This window comes from Sciurus vulgaris, assembly GCF_902686455.1.
Source record: "Sciurus vulgaris genome assembly, chromosome: 18".
In the NCBI taxonomy this organism is placed as follows: domain Eukaryota; kingdom Metazoa; phylum Chordata; class Mammalia; order Rodentia; family Sciuridae; genus Sciurus; species Sciurus vulgaris.
Genome location: NC_136479.1, coordinates 4776665 through 4789859, shown reverse-complemented (window position 1 = coordinate 4789859; position 13195 = coordinate 4776665). Strand labels below are relative to the sequence as shown.

The following is a 13195-nucleotide window of genomic DNA, read 5'->3' as shown; positions in this document are numbered from 1 at the left end:
GGCTACAGTTAATTTCTCAGAGTGATTAACAAACCCTTACTACCGGCCTCAGGAGGACTCGACATTCTCTCTAAGGGAGAGGGACGGGGTCTCAAGCATTGGTGGGTGTGTGCATTTGCTGGGAGAGGGCAGATGACTCCAATAACTTCTTCTCGGTCAAAACCCAGGCCGTTCTTCACAACACTTTAATTATGAGGAAGTGAAACCAGGCCATCCTGCTGCACGTGGAGAAAACAAAATATGACAAGTGCAAGAGTCGGTCCTGAGAACACGGAGCTCTGGAAGAATGCCCACGCCGGGCAGTCAGCTCCCGCCAAGGACCCCGAGCCCAGCCTGGTGCAGCGCACCTGCTCCTGGGCCCACAGAGTCACCGCCTCCCGGGAGCGGCCGGCCAGATGTGCAGCTCTCGCTGCCCCTGCACCCTAGGCCAAGGGAGCCTGCGGACACCAGGAGACCTGCTGACAGTAGAGTAGGGCTCAGGGCAGATTGCTGTGTGCAGAGAAGGGCGTTGTGTAGGCTGCCTGAGACAAAACCAAATCCGCAGGTGAATGCCAAGAGCTTCGTGCTCAGGAAGAGGGTCTGCATGCCTCCAGATGATCCTGCGATGGAGAAGGGGATTGAGACCCTGAGGCCCACGTGCTGGTGTTGCTGCTACAAGGACGGAGCAGCCGGCAGAGAAGGGAGAGCCTGGCACCCTCTCAGTGCTCCTGGAGAGCTCCTCCTGGCCCTGCAGGAAGTCGCCTGGCACCTGGTTTGCAGAGGAAGCCGATGGGCAAAGACGGTTCGCGTGCTTGGTGTTGGTCGAAGTACTGTGAGTGGCAGCGGCGGGGTGGAACCGATAGGAACGGAGGTCTGAGCCCAAACTCTGTGGGAGGAAACTGCCATGTGAGGCACCCGACCCTTCTGAGCAGAAAACCCCCCTCGCTCCCATGCAGAAGCCTGGCCACAGAGTCACCCCGCAAGAACCCTGTCTTGGAGCATGCAGGAGCACTTAGCCACTCCTACAACAGCCTGTGTTGGCGGCCCAGGCTCTGGCGTTCTGACGGGTTCTTTATCTTGGGCAAGTTCATGGATTCTTCATCCGAAACTTGGGAACAATGAGAGCCGCTCTCCCTCGTAGAGTTGTTGAACTTTTAATGTAGCTAATACCTGTAAAAGTTTGAGATCTATAGGACGAACAGAACATTCGGTTTTACATAAGAATAAAGCAAATCTGAAATGATTATCCTTAGCTTCAAATGCACCCTAAATCTACACATGTGTATCCCGAGGTGTGTGTGGTGGGTGAAAGGAACCGAGACCTTCCATTAATACTGGGAAATGATACTGGTCAAATCATATTGTTACAGCGTGCATGTATAAATATGTAACAACAAATCCCACCATTATGTACAACTATGATGTACCAATTTAAAATATGGCAAGAAATAGTTTAAAAATTAAGCTTGCCTCCTATTTTGATTAATCTAAAGTCACCTACCTTTCCTCCTCCTTGACATTCAAGTCTGCCTTTTTTGGGGGGCGTGGGAAGTGGGTACTGCAGTTTGAACTCAGGAGTACTTGCCCACTGAGCCACATCCCCAGCCCTATTTTGTATTTCATTTAGAGACAGCGTCTCACTGAGTTACTGAGGACCTCACTTTGGCTGAGGCTGGCTTTGACTTATGATCCTCCTGTCTCAGACTCCTGGAGCTGCTGGGATTACAGGCATGTGCCACCACACCCGGCTCAAGTCTGCAACTTTATAAAACAATAATATGCGCCCCTCAACGTTCCCAAGTCTTACCTTCTATATACCCTTTCTTTTCTATCTAAAGATGGTCCCTGGATCCCATGTGATACTAAGTTACACCACCTGCCTGTGGAATGATTTATACTCACTGCATGGGGCTGGGTGTGGCCCAGAGGTAGAGTGCATGCTTAATGTGCACAAGGCCCTGGGTTCTGTCCCCAGCAACAACACATTCCCACTTTATTGTTTTCTATGAGCAAAAATGAAGAGAAGAACTCCTTTAATGTGGATGTAGAAAGGAGTCATTATTAACGCTGCCTTAAATTAGGGTAAAGTCTTGGGGGAACAGAAAGATTTGAATAAGGGGAAGAATGCACAGGGGTGGCTTAGGATTTGTTTTGTTTTTATCTATGTTGTGATTTTTTTAAAATTGTTATTAACGTGGAACTCACAAAGTATAGCATTTGTTATGCTTAAGTGACTGATTCAGTGGCATTTAGCACACTCAGTGTTGTACGACCGCCCCCTCTATCTGGTTCCGAAATATTTCCATCACCCCGAAGGTGGCCCCACACTCATCAGATAGATGCTTCCCACCCCCTGAATTCTGCCTCTGTGGACTGACCTGTTCCAGATATTTCACATGAATTGAGTAACTTTGATGAGCTTCTCAAGGAGCCACCATGCAGGCAGTCGGAACGGACCCTTCAAGTCTACCTAGGCTCTGCACCACAGGGATGTCCACTTCCTGCAGGCCGGGCTCCCCTGGGCTGTGTGCCATACCATCCTGGGACCCTCTACAGCCCAGTAATGGAAAGCAGACCAGCACCACCCTTCGACTCTAACCAAATGGTGGACCGTCCTCACACGTACCCCGGCCAGTTTCTGCTTTGACTGAACCCAGTGGAATTTTCCATTCCTCTGGACAAGGGCTGGTTCATGAAATAAAGCCAAGCACGTTCCACTGAGTCTCCTTTTATGTAAATTTGAAAACACACTGCCCACTGGAGTCACATATCCAGACAGACTCTCAACCAGATGGAGAAACAGTCTCTGCCTAAGGAAGAAGCAGGAACCCGCCTACCCAGCCCACCCTCTGTTGACTTCCACCCTGTGCCATCACAACTGCAGAGGGCAGCTTGGAGAACGCCCAGGGCAGCCTTCCCCATTGCTGACCGAGGCTCCAGGGGAGGCGGCGGTTGGAGGAGGCTGCTCCACCTTCCTACTGGGAAGACTCCCAGGATGGGTGTGCTTCCCCATCCTCCCAGGAACTCCTCGGGGAAGCCGGTGCTCGGCCTCCACCTCCACAGTTCACCATCTCCGGGGCTGAGTGGGTGTTGGGCTCCTACACCTGCAGCGCATGCCCACACTGATGAGCGTGTCTGCAGAAGGGACCACCCAGCCCTATCCACGAGGAGAAGGATAACAGGCAGCACTGGCCTGGCCCTCCAGCCGGAAGCAGCTCTTGCAGAGGACTGTTTCTATAATTAATTGCTCTTTGAATCTTCCCAGAGTCCTCGTAATAAGGAACTCAAAAGGTGCCGAGTGCTAACCTTGAACTTGGGTCTCTAGAGGGTGGGGTCAAAGGCACAGAGCTAATTTTGGAGGCAGTGCTAGTGGGCACAGATAAAGAGGTGGTAGAGAGGCTTAGGTGGCTTGTGGACTAGAAGGTTCATGGGAGCCAGGGAGCAGCATTTGTGGCAGGCGGCTGTTTCTATTCTGGGTTCATCCAAGGGACTCACTAGGTGACCTTGGGCCTGTCACATCCCCTGGGCACTGCTGCCTCTCCATCTGTGAAATCAGGTACGAGTGTCCGTCACACAAGCCCTCCCAGGGTGGGGAAGATTAATGAGGCGAAGTTTGCAAAGTGTGTGAAATTCCAGGCGACGAAGGACAGCAAGAAGCACAGAGTTAAGAACCGAGCTCCCCTCACCTCCCTGCCCCCGCCACACAACACCCCTTTTGCCTTTGAAAAATAGCTTTGGCCTTCACTACTCCAGGCCAGGTCCTCAGGACACAGCAACAGCGGCGCTGGCGAACCTGTGGCGAGATGCAGACCTCGGGTCCCTCTCAGACCTGCCAGCCCAGACACGGGGTGGAGCGCCGTCACCCGCCCCTCCGGGCAACTCTGATGCCTGCTGAAGGGCGCGGCAATGGCACCTGGCAATGCAGCAGCAAGCCAACCCAGGAACCCCAGGGCTGGGGGCGGTGATGGAAAACAATAGGAGCGCCGGAGAGCAGGCGGTACCTGGCGACCCTCAGATCAGAGAGCTGGAGGTGGGAGGGCCTCCCACGTGCTGCTCACGGTGGTCACAGTGGTCCAGGCTACAGACGCAGTCCTGAGTCGAACCCCAGCCCGCCCCGTACTGAGCACTTGGACACGTTGCAGGCCCAGCCACAGACTCGCTTTTCTGTGAAGTGGGGAAAATGAGAACAAGCCCTGCCTCCAGCACACAGGTCCCCACACTTTCATACTAACGAGAACCTCCTGGAGACCTCGTTAAGCCTCGGTCCCGGTCCCACCCCAGAGTCTCCTGTTCCACGGGCCTGGGCACTTGTATCTTCAACGGACACACAGTGATGCGGAGGCTGGTAGCCTTCAGCCCAACATTCCACTCATTTCCGTAGAGCGGGGCTTCAAGCACGTTAGCACGCGAACAAGGGCACCTGGCTCAGCGAGTCTGGAGGAATCTGGGAGGCTGCTTTCCGGCTCCTGCCCAGGTGAGGCCAGGCCCACATGCTGAGCAGCAAGGTGAGTGTATCTGACACACAGACGACCAAATGCACGAGCTATGGTGGCTTCTCTGCAGCTCTTATCCCTTATTTTGTAAGGTGATGGTGATTTCTGATCCATGGTTAGACTTTTAAACATCCTTATTTGATAAACTCTAACATGGATGAGCTGTATCAAATGCAATGAAAAGAAAATGACTTGCAGACTCAAACACCTTCCAAACCAAAGATCCGTGGTTTCCTCCAAGGCTGCGGTAGGGGCAGAGAATTCACAAAGCAGCGTGTTTAGGCCTAGAATTCCAAAACTGTTGATAAAATATGAACCAGGTAGAGTTCCTCAGAGGATATGAAGAGAACAAGCTGTCTTAAAGAGACTTTGAAAAATGTGATCATGGCTACCCCAAAATCCCCCAAATAAATTTGAGGACAGACAGCCGTACATGTGGTCCCACAAGATGCAAAAATGCATTTGGGGAGTTGGGAGTGGTTTCAGAATGATCTGTTTGTTAAAACTCCATTCTGTGTCCCTTCCCTTTCTCCCTCTTTTCCTCAGGGCAGAATGCCTCTCGTTCCTCCACGGAACAATTAGGCAGTACGATGCCCCTCTCCCAGGACTTCCTTCCATCGGTTATAAATAACTTTGGCACAGCAACTAAGAGCACATATAAAAGCAACGACCAGCCACTTACCATGAAAAAGCCATGTTCTGTTCCCATGACAACATGGAGTCAGAGGCAGAGTGGTGTGTGATGCTGGTTTCGTTGCCTCTCCATCGTCCGAAGCCCCCAACAAGCCAGCTCTGGGGCAGGCCAGCCTTCCTACCTGCTGTGGGTTGGGTAGCTGGAACCTGGGACCAAGCCCCACAGCCTGCAGTTGGGAGCCAGCTGGGCCTGCAGCCTGGGGAGGGCATGCTAGGAGTGGGCAAGTCCCTTCCCGAGGTGCAGGCCCTTCCAGCTCTTCCCCAAGAGTCCGGGAGGGTCTCAGTAACAAGCCTGGCTGGAGTGGGTCATTAGCCTGCCCTCCGCCTCAGCCTCTTTTGGACTTCCTCTGCTGTCTCCCATCCCTGTCTTTTATTCACTTTCAGAGGAGAAACTCAGAGGAAGGACTGATCAGAGGCAAGGAGAGCCAGGTGCTGGCTGGTTACCAGCTCCCTGCAAAGGCAGAGGCGTTCTCCATTGGGGTGAGCTCGTTAGGGGTCTGCTCCCCCAACGAGTGCCAGCCGGAGGAACTCACTCTCTTCCAACTGCACCTGCCCTTTCCCTTGTGTGAGAACCCAGGAAGGGGGCGAGAGGAGGCTGAGAAGAAGACGGCCCACTGATCGGCGCCACATGAGGCCTGAGGAGCGAGCACCTGAGTTCTGAGACACCCTGCCTTAGAAGTGGGGCTACGTTCTGCAGCCGCCCGTTCAACCTCAGGAAGGACTGAGCGCACTGATGTGGCTCACTTGCCCAGACCTTCCACAGAACAACTCCAGGTGCTGTCCAGGGAAAGGAATCCCAAACCTCCTCAAGTCCTTTAGACCTCATGCATCCCGACTGGTTACTAACCTCCAGTCTTGGTGAGGATGATACCTGACGTACACGAGGACTCCCGCAGGCACCCAAGCGTCCGCGTGCCTGACTTTGCATAAGGCTCACAGTAATGCTCAATCGATGCTGTGCTGGCCACAACATGCAGATGGGGACGCTAGGTCAGAAGTGGGCCAGGCCCAGGGGTCCTGATCTGAAGCCGCTGCTGCTGCAGAGCTGGGGGCCAGAACGAGAAAGGACTCGACTCCAGAGCGCGCGGCCCTGACCCACCTCCTCCAAAAGTCGCCCTCTGTTTGTTCTGAGATGACTCCTTTCAGGCTTCAGAGGGAACACTGACTGCCATTGGTAGGGTAGCATTCATGAGCGTGTCCATTTCTCCTCTGGCGAAGCTATGGTCTGATTGATCCTGACTTTCTCTGGGAGCCCCAGCATTTTAGGTTTTGCATATTAGCCGCTGCTTCTTTGCCTAAATGCGTCCTGTTACTGGGAAGTGCCATAAAAAGAAAGGAGTTGGGCGAGGAGCTGCTTTTCAAAGACTTGTCCCTCAAGGTCTCTGCTCCTCTGCACGGTGACTCTGGGAGTGGTAACAGGCCAGGGCATAGAGTCTGGCCCTTCTCACCCGCTGCAAGCACTTTTAGGGAGGATCTGCCCTGCACCCCAACTTGCTTAGAGATGCCATTGGAACAAAGCGTAGGTCAAAACTAAGAATCTGTTTCACAGTAGGTTCCTCATGCACATCTTAGGCCTTTCAATGGCAACACTGGGTGAGGCGTCTAGAGGACCACTAATTTAAAAATCAAATTAGAAACCCTCTACTGAACATGAATTGATGATAAAGGGCATGGTTTTTCTCTTGCAAAAACAAGCAGGGCTGGGCAGAGGAGAAAAGCAACCTTTCTGAGAACACACAGAACTCGGAGTGTCCATGGCCCCCACCTTCACTCCCTATTCCTGTACAAAGTATGGTTTCATCATACAGGACGTGAATACCTTTGTTTAAAAAAACTGGAGATGAGACTGACGTTCCAGGCCATCGATACCTTTAATTCCACCTTATCTTCCATAACCTGCAAGTCCAGTTTGTGGACTATCCTGCCAGACCTTCTCTAGGCATGAGCACATATTACGTCCTTAAAGATTCCTACCACGGGCTGCCGAACAGCATGCTGCTCACTTTAATCGGTTCATACTGAAATCCTAAATGAGGACCTGAACTCATCTACAGACCCCTCTTCACCTTAGAGAGCATTCAATGAAGATGTCAATGGCAGTGTCTCTTTAGGGTTGACCAACCGGTTTCTTTGCAAAACAAAGAACTAAAAGAGTAATTTGTATGAGGGTGAAGTTGCACGGTGCTGAACACAGGGCTTGTGGGAAGTGTCCATTCCTTTTAAATTTCTTAGACCTTCTCTTTCTTCAGGCTGCACGTGTGGCAGATCAGATGAAAGAGGAAGGCAGAAGAGCCCAGGATGGCGCTGGCCATGCCTCCCAGCCTCCGCACTTACCACCTGAATGACCTCAGACACTTCATGTGGCTGTTCTTTATCACTCTGCCCATCTTTAGGATGGGCTATTTCTAACACCTATGTCAGAGGGCTCCTGGGATGTTATCTTTAAATGAAGCACATGGTGCATGCTTCGTAACCATTAGCTCTTATTGTTCTTAGAAGTCTGAATTTTGCCCTCAACACCAAGCCCATGGACCACTTTAGACTTCAGGATGAAGAAGGAATTAAAATAGAATGGAGAAAAACTCTGGAAGTACTGTTAGATACTCTCAAGTATGTCCTCAAGGAGAATGAATGGATAAGTGGGTGGATGGCTGGATGAAGGATGGATAGATAGATGGATAGGAGAGTGGGTAGATGGGCGTGTGGATGAATGAATGGATATATGGATGGGTAAATGGATGAATGGGCGGATAGAGAGATAGGTAGATAGAGACCAGTAACAGAAGAAAAAGTGAGAGCCATAAAAATACTATATAGTCTAGTATATAATATACCCTATTAAGTTTATAGGTTATCTAAAATGTAATTGATGGAGAGGATGAAGTGGCAATAAAAGAGGTGCTACTTCAACTATATACAAAGCAATAGTAACAAAAACAGCATGGTATTGGCACCAAAATAGACAGGTAGATCAATGGTACAGAATAGAGGACACAGACACAAACCCAAATAAATACAATTTTCTAATACTAGACAAAGGTGCCAAAAATATGCAATGGAGAAAAGATAACCTCTTCAACAAATGGTGCTGGGAAAACTGGAAATCCATATGCAACAGAATGAAACTAAACCCTTATCTCTCACCCTGCACAAAACTCAACTCACAATGGATCAAGGACCTTGAAATCAGACCAGAGACCCTGCAGATTATAGAAGAAAAAGTAGGTCCAAATCTTCACCTTGTTGGCTTAGGATCAGACTTCCTTAAGAGGACTCCTATAGCACAAGAAATAAAAGCAAGAATCAATAATTGGGATAGATTCAAACTAAAAAGCTTTCTCTCAGCAAAGGAAACTATCAGCAATGCGAAGAGAGAGCCTACAAAGTGGGAGAATATCGTTGCCACTCATACTTCAGATAGAGCACTAATTTCCAGAATCTATAAAGAACTCAAAAAACTCTACACCCAATCAACAAATGGACTAAGGAAATGAACAGACACTTCACAGAAGATGTACAAGCAATCAACAGATATATGAAAAAATGTTCAACATCTTTAGTAATAAGAGAAATGCAAATCAAAACCACCCTAAGATTCCATCTCACCCCAATTAGAATGGCGATTATCAAGAATACAAGCAACAAAGAACACCTTAGAAGATGGAAAGATCTTCCATGTTCTTGGATAGGAGGAATTAATATTGTCAAAATGGCCATACTACCTAAAGTGCTATACAAATTCAATGCAATTCCAATTAAAATCCCAATGACGTACCTTACAGAAATAGAGCAAGCAATTATGAAATTCATCTGGAAGAATAAGAAACCCAGAATAGCTAAAGCAATCCTTAGCAGGAAGAGTGAAACAGGGGGTATTGCAATACCAGATCTTCAACTCTACTACAAAGCAATAGTAACAAAAACGGCATGGTATTGGTACCAAAATAGAAAGGTAGATCAATGGTACAGAATAGAGGACACAGACACAAACCCAAATAAATACAATTTTCTCATACTAGACAAAGGTGCCAAAAATATGCAATGGAGAAAAGATAGCCTCTTCAACAAATGGTGCTGGGAGATTTGGAAATCCATATGCAACAGAATGAAACTAAACCCATATCTCTCACCATGCACGAAACTAAACTCAAAATGGATTAAGGACCTCGGAATCAGACCAGAGACCCTGCAGATTACAGAAGAAAAAGTAGGTCCAAATCTTCACCTTGTTGGTCTAGGATCAGACTTCCTTAACAGGACTCCCATAGCACAAGAAATAAAAGCTAGAATCAACCACTGGGATAGATTCAAACTAAAAAGTTTTCTCTCAGCAAAGGAAACTATCAGCAATGCGAAGAAAGAGCCTACAGAGTGGGAGAATATCTTTGCCAATCATACTTCAGATAGAGCACTAATCTCCAGAATCTATAAAGAACTCAAAAAACTCTACTCCAAGAATTCAAATAATCCAGTCGACAAATGGGCTAAGGAAATGAATAGACACTTCACAGAAGAAGATCTACAAGCAATCAACAAACATATGGAAAAATGTTCAACATCTCTAGTAATAAGAGAAATGCAAATCAAAACCACCCTAAGATTCCATCTCACCCCAATTAGAATGGCGATTATCAAGAATACGAGCAACAACAGGTGTTGGAGAGGATGTGGGGAGAAAGGTACACTCATACATTGCTGGTGGAGCTGCAAATTAGTGCAGCCACTCTGGAAAGCAGTGTGGAGATTCCTTAGAAAACTTGGAATGGACCCTCCATTTGACCCAGCTATCCCACTCCTTGGCCTATACCCAAAGGACTTAAAATCAGCATACTACAGAGATACAGCCACATCAATGTTCATAGCTGCTCAATTCACCATAGCCAGACTGTGGAACCAACCTAGATGCCCTTCAATTGATGAATGGATAAAGAAACTGTGGTATATATATACAATGGAATATTACTCGGCCATAAAGAATGATAAAATTATGGCATTTGCAGGCAAATGGATGAAATTGGAGAATATCATGCTCAGTGAGATAAGCCAATCTCAAAAAGCCAGAGGACGAATGATATCGCTAATAAGTGGAGGATAACACATAATGGGGGGGAGGGAAGGGTTAGTGTTAGGGTTAGAGTTAGGGTTAGGGAGGGGGGCAAGTATGGAGGAAGGAAGTACTGTATAGAGGGTAAAAGGGGTGGGAGGGGTGGGGGGAAGGGAAAAAATAACAGAATGAATCAAACAACATTACTCTATGTAAATTTATGATTACACAAATGGTATGCCTTTACGCCATGTACAAACAGAGAAACAACATGTATCCCATTTGTTTACAATAAAAAAAAAGAAAATAAATAAATAAATAATAATAGTAAAATGAATGAATGATAAGATCTTCAAATCTCAATTGGACAAGTGTGATTACAAAGTAGAAAGAGATTTGTAAGGGAAACTGAAATGAGGAATTAAGAACTTGGCATAGTGTAGCAATGAGGCTGGGATTTATTTGTTGCTCTTCTATATACTACTGTAAATGTTAGCCAGAATAGGGCAATGCATTCTTCAAAACTGATAATTTTCTGAAAGAGGGAGGTTTTTCTTCAAGATGCTTTGAATTTCGTCTCTGACAAAGGGTATATCAAAATATTGCTAACATGAAGGGATACTGATTGGGCTTGTTTGCAATTGATCTTCCTTTGACTATGAAAGTAAACTGTTTTAATCTCTAAGTTTATGTTTGCTACACTTGTACAAGCATTGCTTTTAAAGCAAACTGCTGTGAATTGAACTAAAACATTTCCATTCTCAATGTTTAACTCTTAAATTGTACTCAGGCATGAGATTTTACAGTACACAAAAATTAAAAGTTTTCCTCCTTTTAAAAACGAGAACAGCACATCCAGTTTTAATTATTTAAGAGGAATGGTAAAATAGACATTAATTTCATCTATTTGTATTAAAAAATTCTCAAAACCTAAAAAAAAAAAAAAAAAAAAAAAAAAAAGAATACAAGCAACAATAGGTGTTGGAGAGGATGTGGGGAAAAGGTACACTCATACATTGCTGGTGGGACTGCAAATTAGTACAGCCACTCTGGAAAGCAGTGTGGAGAGTCCTTAGAAAACTTGGAATGGACCTACCATTTGACCCAGCTATCCCACTCCTCGGCCTATACCCAAAGGACTTAAAATCAGCATACTACAGAGATACAGCCACATCAATGTTCATAGCTGCTCAATTCACAATAGCCAGACTATGGAACCAACCTAGATGCCCTTCAATTGATGAATGGATAAAGAAACTGTGGTGTATATATATACAATGGAATATTACTCAGCTATAAAGAATAATAAAATTATGGCATTTGCAGGCAAATGGATGAAATTGGAGAATATCATGTTAAGTGAGTTAAGCCAATCTCAAAAATCCAAAAGAGGAATGATCTCACTGATAAGTGATGATAACACTTAATGTGGGGTGGGAGGGGGACAAGAATGGAGGAAGAAGGGACTGTATAGAGGGAAAAGAGAGGTGGGAGGGGTGGGGGGAAGGAAAAAAATAACTGAATGAATCAAACCTCATTACTCTATGTAAATGTATGAATATGCAAATAGTATGCTGTTACTTCATGTACAAACAGAAACAACATGTATCCCATTTGTTTACAATAAAAATAAATTTTAAAAAAATAAAATAAAATAAAAGAGGTGCTGATTATCCCAAATAAATGTTTCTTTAATGCATCCAAACCTCTTGTGCCTCTGGGCTTTTGAACGTGCTGTTCCCTTTGCCCAGAACTGATGTCTCCCCAAAGCGTGTGTCCATCTCTGCACATCCCACTCATTCCTCAAGACTCAGCTAGGTGACTACAAGGAGCTTCCCTCAGCATCCCGTTACTCAAGTCAGTTGGGGTGCACCTCCTTTCGCACGGAATCCAAGCCTCCATTTTAGCCATTCTCACACCACAGGAAAACTGATCGCTTCGTGGTCTCCCCAGTATTTAGTCATTGATGTTGGTCTTTGTAGGATCATAGGTGTTCTGGAGGGTCTGAAGAATGAGATCCCTTCTTCACAATAGTACACACACACACACACACACACACACACACACACATATTTAGCACATATACAAATCATTTCATGTGGTTCATGGATCTCTCCCCAAAATCCTAGAACATCATCATAAAGATACCAACATTAAAATATAAGCCATGAGATAAAGGATCCAATCTAGTTCATTTATTTGTCCCCAGCATATAATATATGACCTGTCACACAGTTGATGCTCAAGGGATAGATAGATGGGTGGATACATGGGTGGAGGGAGGGAAGGAGGGAGGGATTGGCAAAGGGATGGTTGGATGGTGGGTGGGAAACGGGATGATTGATTCATCTGTTTATTTGTCACTGGAAGGACTCATCTAGAGCATTTCCCCTAATAGTAGAATGACTATTCTGAGGCACATGAGAAGATCCATCACAGAGCTCCAGCTAATCAACATTTGTGTGACAAAATGGCATCTTTGAAAAACACCCTTATTGACAACATGTTCCATATTGTTAAGTTGTTGCAGAATTGTTCCCAGGAACACAGATATGGTCCATCTGATGCAACCAGACTGAAAAATGGGGGAAAAAATTAACTAGGAGGTAAATTTTCTGGTAGCATTAATCCAAAGAATATGTTCTATGACCACTGTTACAGACGATGTGGTGAATTAAGAAGACTTGTACTTCTTCTCTCTGAAAATCACCTTATGAAGTCTGTTATGGCTGGTCCAGGAACTGTGAGAATGTGCTTGATCAGACTACAAGTTGAACACACACACACACTGTTTTTATATGGAGAACAAAGTAAATATCCAACAAAAGAGGATTAGTTAACTACCTGGCACTATAGAACACTACATAATTATACAAAATGTACCTTTTGGTTATAGGTTTATGTGCGTATGTGTGTGTGATGCTGCAGATCAGACTCAGGGCCTTGCATACTCTGCAAGCTCTCTACAACTGAGCTATACTCCTAG

General features: G+C 46.3%; 1 protein-coding gene across 4 annotated transcripts in view; it reads right to left on the bottom strand.

Annotated features, from left to right (window-relative positions):
* RBFOX1 (RNA binding fox-1 homolog 1) overlaps positions 1–13195 on the bottom strand; it is a 1434211-nt gene that overhangs the window by 1266285 nt on the left and 154731 nt on the right. The window contains exon 1 of one of the 4 annotated variants that reach the window (XM_079121726.1): positions 3981–4139. The exons of the other annotated variants lie outside the window; for them this stretch is intronic. The gene's annotated coding sequence lies outside the window, so the exon portion shown is untranslated. Of the gene's footprint in view, positions 1–3980; positions 4140–13195 lie in introns of those variants that run through there. 4 annotated transcript variants of the gene reach the window in all.